Raw genomic sequence first — 14,782 nt, forward strand, 5'->3', positions numbered from 1 at the left:
ATGTCAGACCAAGCAGCTGCAGCACTACACATCCATGCTGAAGCAATTGCAGGTCTCAGTATAGTACCAGAGTGTGCATACACAGACTTCAGGATAGCCTCCTGCTTTCTATCCGCAGGCTCCTTTAAGGCGGCCGTATCCTGGGACGGCAGTGCCACCTTTTTTGATAAGCGTGTGAGCGCCTTGTCCACCCTAGGGGATGTTTCCCAACGTAACCTGTCCATTGGCGGGAAAGGGTACGCCATTAGTAACCTCTTAGAAATCACTAATTTCTTATCTGGGGAACACCACGCTTCTTCACACAAATCATTTAACTCATCAGATGGGGGAAAAGTCACTGGCTGCTTTTTCTCCCCAAACATAATAGCCTTTTTTGTGGTAATCGGGTTAATGTCAGAAATGTGCAACACATTTTTCATTGCCGTAATCATGCATCGGATGGCCCTTGTGGACTGTACATTTGTCTCATCCTCGTCTACACTGGAGTCAGACTCCGTGTCGACATCTGTGTCTGCCATCTAAGGTAGCGGGCGTTTTTGAGCCCCTGATGGCCTCTGAGACGCCTGGGCAGGCGCGGGCTGAGATGCCGGCTGTCCCAAAGCTGCTACGTCATCCAACCTTTTATGCAAGGAGTTGACACTGTCGGTTAATACCTTCCACATATCCATCCACTCTGGTGTCGGCCCCGCAGGGGGCGACATCACACATATCGGCTCCTGCTCTGCCTCCACGTAAGCGTCCTCATCAAACATGTCGACACAGCCGTACCGACACACCGCACACACAGGGAATGCTCTGACTGAGGACAGGACCCCACAAAGTCCTTTGGGGAGACAGAGAGAGAGTATGCCAGCACACACCACAGCGCTATATAACAGAGGGATTTACACCAATACAAAATTTTCCCCCAATAGCTGCTTATATCACCTTTTTGCGCCTAAATTTATGTGCCCCCCCTCTCTTTTTTACCCTTTCCGTAGTGTATACTGCAGGGGAGAGCCTGGGGAGCGTCCTTCCAGCGGAGATGTGAAGAGAAAATGGCGCTGGCTGTGCTGAGGAAGATAGCCCCGCCCCTTCAGCGGCGGGCTTCTCCCGCTTTTTAGATAATATTTATGGCGGGGGATTAGGCACATATACAGTTTATAACTGTATTATGTGCATTTTGCCAACAAAGGTATACATATTGCAGCCCAGGGCGCCCCCCCCCCCAGCGCCCTGCACCCACCAGTGACCGGAGCGTGTGGTGTGCTGTGGGAGCAATGGCGCACAGCTGCAGTGCTGTGCGCTACCTTATTGAAGACCGGAGTCTTCAGCCGCCGATTGTCTTCTGGCTCTGCAAGGGGGACGGCGGCGCGGCTCCGGGAACGGACGATCGAGGTCGGGCCCTGTGTCCGATCCCTCTGGAGCTAATGGTGTCCAGTAGCCTTAGAAGCACAAGCTAGCTGCAAGCAGGTAGGTTTGCTTCTCTCCCCTAAGTCCCTCGTAGCAGTGAGTCTGTTGCCAGCAGATCTCACTGAAAATAAAAAACCTAACAAATACTTTCTTTTCTAGGAAGCTCAGGAGAGCCCCTAGGGTGCATCCAGCTCTGGCCGGGCACAGATTCTAACTGAGGTCTGGAGGAGGGGCATAGAGGGAGGAGCCAGTGCACACCAGATGTAGTACCTAATCTTTCTTTTAAGAGTGCCCAGTCTCCTGCGGAGCCCGTCTATTCCCCATGGTCCTTACGGAGTACCCAGCATCCACTAGGACGTCAGAGAAATAAGATTTTAAACCTACCGGTAAATCTTTTTCTCCTAGTCCGTAGAGGATGCTGGGGACTCCGTAAGGACCATGGGGTATAGACGGGCTCCACAGGAGACATGGGCACTATAAAGAACTTTTAGTATGGGTGTGCACTGGCTCCTCCCTCTATGCCCCTCCTCCAGACCTCAGTTAGAGAACTGTGCCCAGAGGAGATGGACAATATGAGGAAAGGATTTTGTTAATCTAAGGGCAAGATTCATACCAGCCCACACTAATCCTACCATATAACCTGTAATATACGCAACCAGTTAACAGTATGAACAAAAAACAGTATCAGTCAAAGACCGATCCCAACTGAAACATAACCCTTATGTAAGCAACAACTATATACAAGTCTTGCAGATTTAGTCCGCACTGGGACGGGCGCCCAGCATCCTCTACGGACTAGGACAAAAAGATTTACCGGTAGGTTTAAAATCTTATTTTCTCTTACGTCCTAGAGGATACTGGGGACTCCGTAAGGACCATGGGGTTTATACCAAAGCTCCCAAACGGGCGGGAGAGTGCGGATGACTCTGCAGCACCGACTGAGCAAACACTAGGTCCTCATCAGCCAGGGTATCAAACTTGTAGAAATTTGCAAAAGTGTTTGAACCCGACCAAGTAGCTGCTCGGCAAAGCTGTAATGCCGAGACGCCTCGGACAGCCGCCCCAGAAGAGCCCACCTTTTTAACGGAATGGGCCTTTACCGAATTTGGTAACGGCAATCCAGTCGTAGAATGAACCTGCTGAATCGAGTTACAGATCCAGCGAGCAATAGTCTGCTTAGAAGCAGAAGCGCCAACCTTGTTGGCTGCATACAGGACAAACAGAACCTCTGTTTTCCTAACCCAAGCCGTCCTGGCTACATAAATTTTCAAGGCCCTGACTACATCCAGGGACTTGGGAGTCCTCCAAGTCCCCCGTAGCCACAGGCACCCCAATAGGTTGGTTCATATGAAAAGACGAAACCACCTTAGGTAGAAATTGAGGACGAGTCCTCCATTCCGCTCTATCCAACTGGAAAATCAGATAGGGGATCTTGTGAGACAAAGCCGCCAATACGGACACCCGCCTTGCAGATGCCAAGGCCAATAACATGACCACTTTCCAAGTGAGAAATTTCAATTCAACTGTTTGAAAAGGCTCAAAGCAGTGTGATTTAAGGAACTGTAACACTACGTTAAGGTCCCATGGTGCCACCGGGGGCACAAAAGAAGGCTGGATGTGTAGCACTCCCCTTACAAAAGTTTGGACTTCTGGGAGAGAAGCCAATACCTTCTGGAAAAATATAGACAGGGACGAAATCTGTACCTCAATGGAGCCTAACTTTAGGCCCATATCCACTCCTGTCCGTAGAAAGTAGAGAAAACGCCCAAGTGGAAACCTTCCATAGGATCATTCTTGGCTTCACACCAAGATACAAACTTTCTCCAGATACGGTGATAATGTTTCACCGTCACTTCCTAGCCTTTATCAGAGTAGGTATAACTTCTTCCGGAATACCCTTCTCCGCTAGGATTCGGTGTTCAACCGCCATGCCGTCAAACGTAATCGCGCTAAGTCTTGGAACACGCAGGGCCCCTGCTGCAACAGGTCCTCTCTGAGAGGAAGAGGCCATGGATCTTCTGTGGGCATACCCTGAAGATCTGAATACCAGGCCCTTCGAGGCCAATCTGGAACAATGAGTATTGTCCGTACTCTTTTCCGTCTAATGATTCCCAATATTTTTGAGATGAGAGGAAGAGGAGGAAACACATAGACCAACTGAAACACCCATGGTGTCACCAGGGTTCCACCGCTACTGCCTGAGGGTCCCTTGACCTGGCGCAATACCGCCAAAGCTTCTTGTTGAGGCGTAATGCCCTCATGTCTATTTGAGGAAGCTCCCAACGATACGTTATCTCTGCAAAAACTTCTTGATGAAGTCCCCACTCTCCTGGATGGAGATCGTGTCTGCTGAGGGAGACCGCTTCCTAGTTGTCCACTCCCGGAATGAATATCGCTGACAGAGCGCTTACGTGACTTTCTGCCCACCGCAGAAACCTGGTGGCTTCCGCCATTGCCACTCTGCACTTTGTCCCGCCTTGGCAGTTTACATGATCCACAGCTGTGACGCTGTGATTGAATCAGAACCACCAGGTCGCGAAGAAGATTCTCCGCTTGTCGTAGGCCGTTGTAACCGGCCCTTAATTCCAGTCTGTAGATGTGCAGGCAAGCTTCCTGGCTTGACCACAGTCCCTGAAAATTCCTTCCTTGTGTGACTGCTCCCCATCCTCGGAGGCTCGCGTCCGTAATCACCAGGACCCAGTCCTGAATGCCGAACCTGCAACCTTCTAGAAGATGAGCACTCTGCAGCCACCACAAGAGAGAGACCCTGGCCCTGGGGGACAGGGTTATCTTCTGATGTATTGGAAGGTGAGACCCGGACCACTTGTCCAGAAGGTCCCCCTGAAAAGTCCTCGCCTGAAACCTGCCGAAGGGGATGGCCTCGTAGGTCGCCACCATTTTTTCCAGTACTCGAGTGCATTGATGGACTGAAACGCTTTTTTGTTTTAACAGGTCTCTGACCCTGTTCTGGAGTTACTGGGCTTTTTCCATTGGGAGAAAAAATAGGATTTTGGTACTTACCAGGTAAATCCTTTTCTTTGAATCCATAGGGGGCACTGGAGTACTCTTGGGATATGGACGGGCGTAGCCGAACAAAGGCACTGAATATTCAAATTTAGGACCCTCCCCCCCCTCCATATCCCCAAGTACCTCAGTGTACTTTGCCAGTGTTTTTTACTGAGCGAACAGGATATAGAGAGGTTGACAATGGAGAATCCCTATAACATAACGGACAACCACAAAGTTGACTCGTAACCTTATTGTCAACTAAAAAGTTGACAGCTTAACCGATAGAACTTATAATTTGAACCAACCGGTGAAAATGTGTTACCATAAGCTCCTTTGAGCTTAATACCATCCAAGTTAAATTTGTTCACTAAGCTCCCTTGAGCTTAAAACAACCCAGGTAAAACTGCTCTGGGTGGGCGTCCAGTGCCCCCTATGGATTCAAAGAAAAGGATTTACCTGGTAAGTACCAAAATCCTATTTTCTTTATCATCCACTAGGGGTCACTGGAGTACTCTTGGGACGTACCAAAGCTTCCCTCGTGGGCGGGAGAGCTGTTTGATACTTGTAACAGTAGGCAGCCAAAGCTAAATGCTGATGGCGCCACCATTTATAACGTGTAAACGTGCACAAACGTGGTGCACTGAAGGCTATGTAGCCGCGTCGTAGACTCTCCACGACCCGCTGGGTCTGACATTCCCACAGAACCTGTGGAATGAACTATTACTGACGTAGGCGATTGTAACTTAGCCTTAAAGTAAGCCTGACTTGTAGTCATTATTATTCAACTGGATAATGTCTGCTGAGAAACTGGCTAACCCCAGTTTACAGTATCATATATAACAACAACGTATTCATATCACGTACTGTAGACGTTCGGTACATATATAAACGCGTAACGCGTGTACCACATTCAGAATGTTAGAATGTGCTGTCCACACAGGAACCACTATTGGTATATTGATGTGAAGAATACGAAAGCGGATTTCGTCCGAAGATCTGCTTTGTCATGAGAAAACTCAAATACGGTGGCTTGGAATACAAGGCACCCAAATATGAAAACAAACCCCTTGTCGAAGCACCATTGCCGAAGGCAAGGCTAGAAGAAAAATGTTTTCCAAAGTGAGAAACTTAATCCCCATTTGTTGAAAGGGTTCCAAAATATGAAACTGTAAGAAAATCTAAACCCAACCTCAAATCGCCTGGCGCTGTAGGTGGGATAAATAGAGTCTGAACTTTGGTGACACCTTGTAGAAAGATGTTGACAGACGCAAATAGAGGCAAACGCTTTGAAAATAAGTTTACCACACAGATACCTGCCCTCTTAGTGCAGATGAACGCAGTTTGCCATCCCATCCTGTTTAACAGAATACGGGTACTTGAAGTATGATGTTGGAAACTTCCGAGGTTTACACCCTATGTAAGCACACGAAATTTTTTTTTTTTTTTTTTTTTTTTTTTAGTCATGAGCTGCCTTAAGCGGCTTAGTATTTCGTGACATGGTTGGTATAACCGATACTGTAATGCTCTATTTTTTTAAGAGGGCGGTCTGAACCCTCACCCCGTCAACCGCAGCTGCGGTACATAGATAATAGGTACATAGGTAACTATGGGTAAAAGAACGTTCCCTGATGTAACAGGTTGGACGTATTATGAGCGGGCCAAGATCGTGTGCAAGTATTCCTTGAAAATTCGAGAAGCAAACTTCTCTGAAACCCATGAGATACCACCAGTATGACTGTGACGAACTGTCTTCTGATCCGTTTTGGCAACGAAGAAAGAAGCGGACAATGGTGGAGCCAGATACACGATGCTGAATGACCCCATGAATGTGATGTACACATACTGAGCTTTTGTAATTGTGGCGAGATGCCCTCATGTATACCTGAGGGTAACCCCCTTCTGTGGACTCACATATGAAACACCTCTGGATTTAATGTCCAGTTTTTAAGATCCAAACCCTGACGGTTGAGATCGCCTGTCTAACAGATGTCCACTCACGGATTGATGTCTTGACATTTTCACATAATAGCGTTCTGAGCCATTGAAGATTTGAGTTACCTACCGCCTTGCCATGCGGCTTATTGGTTCTCACTGGTTGTTGAGTATGCAACTGCCTTTGCTTTGTTTGACTGCTTAAGGGCAGCGTGAGCCAGGCATGAAAAAAAAAAACAAAATTACATGAAACTCACGGTTGTTCCTCTCCACAGAAATCTTTAGTAAAAAACGAAAGATTTATTTGTTATGAAGAGAAACCAGAGTCTATCCCTGGTCAGACTGAAAGCGAATCATTTATTGCATTGTAAAATGCACAGAGATGTAGGACATTTATCTATTGCATTGTAAAATGCACAGAGTTCTAGTACCTTTATCGACAGGAATCTGTCGTGTTTTAGAACCTTTGCGTTGATTTTAACTACAAATCCTGACTCTCTGTGACTGTCGTCCAGAGTATACGCACCCTTGTCCCTCTGTGGGAAACGCGATTGAAGGGTGGTGCACTAAATTGAAAACACATCTTTATTCTTAATAATTGAATACACCAATGTACCGCTAGTGTGCGTGTACTTTTGTTCTAGTTGGTGTAGTAGGTAAAAGTCTTTGATTTACCGTATTTATAAACTTACCTAGGAATTGACATCGTTTAGACAGACTTAGATGTGATTGTTTTCGAACTTAATCTGCTACCGCAGTATAACTTAGTAGCGCAAGATAGAGGAACTTTGTTGATACATAGTTCTTATGTGAGATGAGCTATTATTCCAACATCACTTTGGTAAATACCGGAAGCGATAAGCAACGGTATAAATGAAATGGTTAATGGTTGTGGCGATTTTCAAACGCTAGAACCTATGATGAAGAAACCGGACTGGGTAAATACGCATTGTGAAGATCAAATGCAATTATACAATTTTGTGGCTGCAATAAGCAAAAACTAACTGCAGAAAATCCATTTTCTAACTGTAGTAAATGACTTGCTGATTGATATTGCAACGGAGCTGTTTGATTTTGCTCAAACAGAGGGGAATAAGTAACTTTGACTCTGTTGGCGTACTATTGCCTGGTTTATAAACCAGCAAAGACTAAATGACAACCTGCCAAACCGTTCGCCAGAAGCAGTTTTGTACTCTAAGCTGTAAATAGCTGAGACATATATGAGTTGAAGTCATGAAACCTCGCAAATGTAACATGAAAAGACGCACTTCCACAATTGTAAAAGAGGTCATCAAACCACTGGCTTGCTGACTGTAACGTCCTGTCGTTACAAGGCGTGACTGTTTCTTATAAAGGAATAAAACACCGTTACAAGTATACTGTATGCGCTAATGGCAGAATATCCTATAGGGATAAAATGCCGTTACACATATATCAAATTCAGGCGCAAACAAGCTCTGGCCTTGTCGCGCTTAACTAGAGACAATGAAAATAACCGGCGTTAGCAGAAGCTTTACAGATATACTCTGCAGCTTTTTTGAACCGTGATCGGCATGGTTTCATACATAGATTCTAGTGACCCAAATGTATCTGTGGTTTTTATAATGTTTGACAGAAACACATATACCAATGGCGGATCGCGTCCTTTTGGAAACGATTATGTATGGTTGTCCAAAACCCCGCACTATCTGAATGCTGGACTAATGTACCCTTCTCACTTGTAGTTATCGGTGTGAGATTTGACATAGAATCGTGCATTAAATTATAAGACTAGTGAAATAAACACTCTGGTACCCAAAGGAAAATTGTCACTTTGGAAAGATTGTCTTTTGTTAGCGCTGGCGGAGTTATTCTGAGACTCCGATTACCGCTGTTTTAATTTGAATTGCCAATGTTAACATTTTTAGTCTGCACTAGAGCCTTATTTGCTATGTAGACAGACATCATAATAGGCAACAGACAGACACTTGCACGACTTAATAACATTATTATATGGCATATATATCTATATATATATGTTATTGCTGAACAGCATATTTATTAGGAAACTAAAGTGTTCTTTATGTGAAAAGCAGTTCACATAGGCATGAAACCCGAACCAAATTCCTACTAACACCCCTGCGCCTTCTGGTGGCTTAAAGATGTAGGGCAGGAATGTTCTAGATTATCCTGAAGTAAAAAATTCCCACTAACACCCCTGCGCCTCCTTGTGGAGTAGAGGTGTATGGTCTGGAATTATAACTGGAAAACCAGCAATGATTAAAATGGCCGTCATGCCATGCTTTCACAGAAAATCACAGTACAGGTTACTTGCTGCAGTTTTAATATAGGCTTAATAGCCTATTATACAGTTACTATGCTTAATAGCCTATTATACAGTGATAACCCAGGTGTAGGATACAGTAAAATATATGCATTTAGTCAATTAATATGAGCACTGCCTGCAGTGTATTTATCTTGCAACCTTAACCAAAAATAACAGAAAACATGGTTAAACGTGCAATAGGTTATGCCACTGCTAACCCATGGCCAGCCAAAGCCTCCTATATATATTATATATATATACAAAGTGTTTACACATATAATCACAGTTCATGCTGATATTATAGACAGTTCTGCCAGCAAAAGCTTCATTATATATTATATATATAAAACGTGCTGAAACATATATCACAGTACACATGTACATTGTTTAAAGTGCTGCGCTGCTTGTTTATTTTGAACCCATGCAGCCATTGCTGCTGCTATGGGTATTATTCCCCCTCCCCCCCCTGCATCCCCATGTACGGGGATCGGGTGCAGGGAGAGCAGGAGAGCCTGAATGTAGCGCCGGGGAGCTGACCGGAAGCTCCTTCCTACAGCAGTACACAGTCTCCCTGTGTCTGCGGTGTTTCACTGGGAGAGTGGCCGGCGTCCTTGAGTGACGTGCGGCCACTCTTTAGTACCCAGGAGAGTCTCGGCGGCGTGTAGCGGTGCCGGGCCATCCGAGCAGTGAGAGCGGCCGGCGTCTGAGTGACGTGCGGCCGCTCTGCTTAGTTCAGCGCCCGGAGAGTGTCGGCGGCGTGTAGCGGTGCCGCATCAGGGCAGTGAGAGCGGCCGGCGTCTGAGTGACGTGCGGCCGCTCTGCTTATGTAGCGGTGCCGGGCCATCAGAGCAGTAAGAGCGGCCGGCGTCTGAGTGACGTGCGGCCGCTCTGCTTAGTTCAGCGCAGGGAGAGTCATGTACGAGTGAGGTGGAACTTCATATATAAGAAGTGGTCCTTACTACTTCAGCGGGACCCGTCAGCGGCGTGCTCAGCGGCGGCCAGCTCCCTGTACAGTATAACACTCACACAGCAGGGCGGCAGCGTGAGCTGACCGCCCTGACACCCATACCTTGCTCCATCCTGGCTGTGACGAGCTCTCTGTAAGCTCCGTTTCAGTCCTTCTTCCAGCTCTTTGTCACATCCTGGCTGTAACGGATCTTCTTTCTGTAAGCTCCGTTCAGCTTGCAGGAGACAGTGGCTGCCTGTGGCTGTGAGGGTGCTCTTTGTGAGGACCGACACGCCATGCGCTGCCCTATAGCGCCTGTGGCTGTGAGGGTGCTCTTTGTGAGGACCGACACGCCATACGCTGCCTTGCAGCGGCACCATCCCGGACCCAAGTTTTTCCAGAAACTGGGACGGGAAGTGTAAAAATTAAAAATAAAAATAAAAATCTTCTGAAAAGTGGCCATTGCCACAAGCCGATGTTCATCTGTGAGCACCGAAAAAACACTGGCAAAGTACACTGAGGTACTTGGGGATATGGAGGGGGGGGGAGGGTCCTAAATTTGAATATTCAGTGCCTTTGTTCGGCTACGCCCGTCCATATCCCAAGAGTACTCCAGTGACCCCTAGTGGATGATAAAGAAACACTCTTCTGTTCTGTGTCCAGAATCATTGCCTAAGAAAGACAGCCGAGTTGTTGAAACCAACTGTGACTTTGGTAGATTTAGAATCCAGCCATGTTGCTGCAGCACTCTCAGGGAGAACGACACGCTTTTCTGCAACTGTTCCTTTGATCTCGCTTTTATCAGCAGATCGTCCAAGTAAGGGATAATTGTGACTCCTTGCCTGCGCAGGAGTACCATCACTTCCGCCATTACCCTGGTGAAAACCCTTGGGGCCGTGTAAAGCCCAAACGGCAACGTCTGAAATTGGAAATGACAGGCCTGTACAGCGAATCTCAGGTACGCTTGATGAGGAGGATAAATGGGGACATGAAGGTATGCATCCTTTATGTCTAGTGACACCAAAAAATCCCCCCCTACCAGGCTGTAGATCACTGCCCTGAGTGATCCCATCTTGAACTTGAACCTTTTTAAGTACAGGTTCAGGGATTTTAAGTTGAGAATGGGTCTGACCGAGCCATCCGGTTTCAGTTGCCCCAAATAGGGTTGAATAGTACCCCTTTTCCCTGTTACATTAAGGGAACCATGATAATCACTTGCTGTAGACACAGCTTTCGAATTGCAGCCCACACTATCTCCCTCTCCGGGGGATACGTTGGTAAAGCCGATTTGAAGAATCGGCGGGGAGGCACATCTTAATTCCAGCTTGTAACCTTGGGACACAATTTCCATCGCCCAAGGATCCACATCCGACTGAACCTAGACTTGGCTGAGGAGTCAAAGACAGTGGAGCCCCAGCGTCATGCGGTGGATTTAGTAGAAGCCGGGCAGGACTTCTGTTCCTGGGAACTGGCCGTAGCAGGCATTCTTTTTCCCTCTACCTTTACCTCTGGCGAGGAAGGAAGAGCCCCGACCTCTTCTGGACTTGCGCGACCGAGAGGAGTGCAGCTGATACTGCAGCGTTTTCTTTTGCTGTGGGGGAACATAAGGCAAAAAAGGTAGATTTAACCGCGGTAGCTGTTGAAACCAGGTCCGCGAGACCTTCCCCAGTTAAAAGCTCACCCCTGTAAGGCAAAATTTCCATATGCCTCCTTGAGTCGGCATCACCAGTCCATTGGCGGGTCCACAGCATATATAAGACTGCGTCTTTGATGTGACCTAAGGTCAATAAAATGGTATCCCTATCTAGGGTATCAATATCAGCTGACAAGGTATCTGTCCAAGCTGCTACCGCGCTACAAACCCAAGCCGATACTATTGCTGGTCTGAGCAAAGCCCCCGTATGTGTATAAATTGATTTTAAGTTAGTTTCATGCCTGCGATCCGCAGGACCTTTTAGTGTCGCCGTGTCCGGGGACGGTAGGGCCACCTTTTTGGACAAGCGTGTTAAGGCCTTGTCGACCGTGGATAATGATTCCCACCGTAACCTGTCCTTTGAGGGGAAAGGATACGCCATAATAATTCTTTTGAGAATCTGCAATTTTTTGTCTGGAGTTTCCCAAGCTTTTTCAAATAATGCGTTCAGCTCATAAGATGGGGGAAACGTTACCTCAGGTTTCTTTACCGTAAACCTGTGTACCCTCGTGTCAGAGACGGGAGTTATCTGTGATATGCAAAACATCTTTTATTGCAATAATCAAATAATGAATACTTTTTGCCACTCTTGGGTGTAACCTTACATCATCATAGTCGACAATGGAGTCAGAATCCGTGTCGGTATCAGGGTCTACTATTTAGGACAGGGGACGTTTTTGAGGCCCTGAAGGGCCCTGTGACAGTCAAATCCTTGGACTCTGCTTTGTCCACTCTCTTATGTAATAAATTTACATTTGCATTTAAAACATTCCACATATCTAAACCAATCAGGTGTCGGAATTGCCGACAGACACCACAATCATCTGCTCCACCTCCTCCGTAGATGAGCCTTCCGCTTCAGACAAGCCGACACACACGTACCGACACAACCCCACCTCCCTCTGGAGCTAATGGTGTCCAGTAGCCTAAGAAGCAGAGCCTATCACTTAAGTAGGTCTGCTTCTCTCTCTCTCCTCAGTCCCACGATGCAGGGAGCCTGTTGCAGCAGTGCTCCCTGAAAATAAAAAACCTAACAAAATTCTTTTTCAGAGAAACTCGGGAGAGCTCCCCTGTAATGCACCCTAGCTCCTCTAGGCACAAGATCTAACTGAGGTCTGGAGGAGGGGCATAGAGGGGGGAGCCAGTGCACACCCATACTAAAAGTTCTTTATAGTGCCCATGTCTCCTGCGGAGCCCGTCTATACCCCATGGTCCTTACGGAGTCCCCATCATCCTCTAGGACGTAAGAGAAGGGTTTTCTTCGTAGAGGGTGTAGCTGAGGGAAGAAAAGGTGACTTACCCGCGGTTGCCGTGGATATCCACGCATCCAATACTTCCCCAAATAGAGCCTGACCTGTGTAGGGTAGGTTCTCCACACTTTTCCTGGATTCCGCGTCTGCAGACCATTGGCATAGCCAGAGTCCCCTCGAGCTGAGACAGACATGGAAGATATCCTTGCAGTCAGCGTACCCAGGTCCTTCATGGATTCCACCATGAACCCCGCAGAATCCTGTATGTTACGTAAAAATAATTGAACGTCACTTCTATCCATTGCATCCAAATCCTCTAGTAACGTGCCTGACCACTTTACTATAGCTTTAGAGATCCATGCGCAGGCAAAAGTAGGCCTCAGCGCCACCCCTGAAGCAGTGTATATGGATTTGAGCGTAGCGTCAATCTTACGATCAGCGAGTTCTTTCAACGCGGTAGACCCAGGGACAGGTAAAACCACCTTTTTCGACAGTCTGGAAACAGATGCGTCAACTATGGGTGGGTTTTCACATTTTCTTCTATCTTCCTCAGGGAAAGGAATAGCAACTAGAATCCTTTTGGGAATCTGGAATTTTTTCTCTGGGTTTTACCAGGATTGTTCAAATAAAGCGTTTAATTCTTTAGACGCAGGGAAGGTTAGCGACGCTCTCTTATTGCCTGTGAAGCAAGCCTCCTCAACCTGCTCAGGTTGTGTGTCAGTAATATTTAGCACATCTCTAATGGTCTCAATCATGAGCTGCACCCCCTTTGCAAGGGATACCGCCCCCCTCAGCACATCCCCATAACCGTCTGCCGTGTCAGTATCCGTGTCGTCTTGCATAATCTGGGCAAGTGCACGTTTCTGTGGGTATATGCTAGGAGATTTTGAAGGAATAGGTACAGAACCTGACCAAAACTGCCATAGATGTCTTTAAAACCTGCGTTTCAGTCTCAGTATGCGCTACCCTAGTAGAGATCAGAGAGATCATTCCCTTAATAGAGGTTTACCACTCAGGCTTATTAACGGGGATCTGAGACAAGGCATTACATTCCTGTGTACATGGAATGGATTCCTCCTGAGAGGAATGTCCTCTGCAGCATAAGACACAGAGTCCCTAGACATGGCTATGTGAGACAACAAACACCCACACATGAAAATGTAAGACACAGTGTCGTCGTCCCCCCCCCCACCACAAAGAAAGACAGAGCTTGGAGCCAGAACACACACATCGCTTCCCTAGATAGTTATAATATAACTACCAGGCGCTGACTGTGTACCTTAATAGACTACACAGTAAATTCACCGCCTCCCCCCCCTTCTACAATCCCCTGGTACCGCACAGGATAGCTGGAGTTGTTTAGAGGGACAGCTCTCCCTGTCAACATCTCTGTACAGGATCTGCAGGAGGGGAAATGGCGCTGAACACTGCTGGGTCCACTCTGAGAAGCTCCGCCCCCTTAACATGGCGCTGCTTGCCGCTCTTCACATCTTTATACTGGCCTGAGAAATGGTGCTGGCAGCTTTACAGCCTTGGTTGACCAGTGTAGGGTATAGGCACTGGCTCAGGGCGCCCCTTACAGTGCCGCACTATGTACTGCGCTCCCACCCTGTTGACGCCATCTTCACACCGGCTCCCTGCTTGCTATGGGGAGCGGTGACTCACTCACCACCGGAATCTTCTGGCTCTGTTAGGGGGTGGTGGCAGTGCTGCGGGAGTGAGCGGTCGCGTGGGGCGGCTAACGATCATCACCCTCAGGAGCTCAGTGTCCTGTCTGTGGAGATAGTGGCTCGAACCCCGCAGGGCAGACACTACTCCCCCTCCCCCTTAAGTCCCACGAAGCAGGGAGGCTGTAGCCTGCTACCTCCCTGTGCCTAAACTCTAAGAAAATAATAAAACCAGAGAAACTCCTATGGAGCTCCCATAGCTGTGACCAGCACCTCCGGGCACATTTTCTAAACTGTGTCTGGTAGGAGGGGCATAGAGGGAGGAGCCAGCCCACACTCTCAAACTCTTAAAATGCCAATGGCTCCTAGTGGACCATCTATACCCCCATGGTACTAATGTGGACCCCAGCATCCTCTAGGACATAAGAGAGAAAAAAAAAACCACACAAAAACCTGTGTGGGTGTAGTCCGTAAGAGATACACGGCATAACCTTTTTCTATGATCCCCTTTGTCCAACAAACAGAAGAAAATCCGATCCCATGATGCTGAAATGGCAACAGATGGGATCCCACCATAGATTATCTGGG

General features: G+C 47.4%; 1 protein-coding gene and 1 non-coding gene across 3 annotated transcripts in view; both read right to left on the reverse strand.

Annotated features, from left to right (window-relative positions):
• The window catches only part of RBL1 (RB transcriptional corepressor like 1), a 436,431-nt gene that overhangs the window by 252,328 nt on the left and 169,321 nt on the right, over nt 1-14,782 (reverse strand). The window lies entirely within an intron of this gene.
• LOC134899907 (U5 spliceosomal RNA) lies at nt 6,547-6,662 on the reverse strand. The gene has a single exon (XR_010173451.1). It is a non-coding gene; the product is annotated as a U5 spliceosomal RNA (small nuclear RNA).

This window comes from Pseudophryne corroboree, chromosome 3 (assembly GCF_028390025.1).
Source record: "Pseudophryne corroboree isolate aPseCor3 chromosome 3, aPseCor3.hap2, whole genome shotgun sequence".
Lineage (NCBI taxonomy): Eukaryota > Metazoa > Chordata > Amphibia > Anura > Myobatrachidae > Pseudophryne > Pseudophryne corroboree.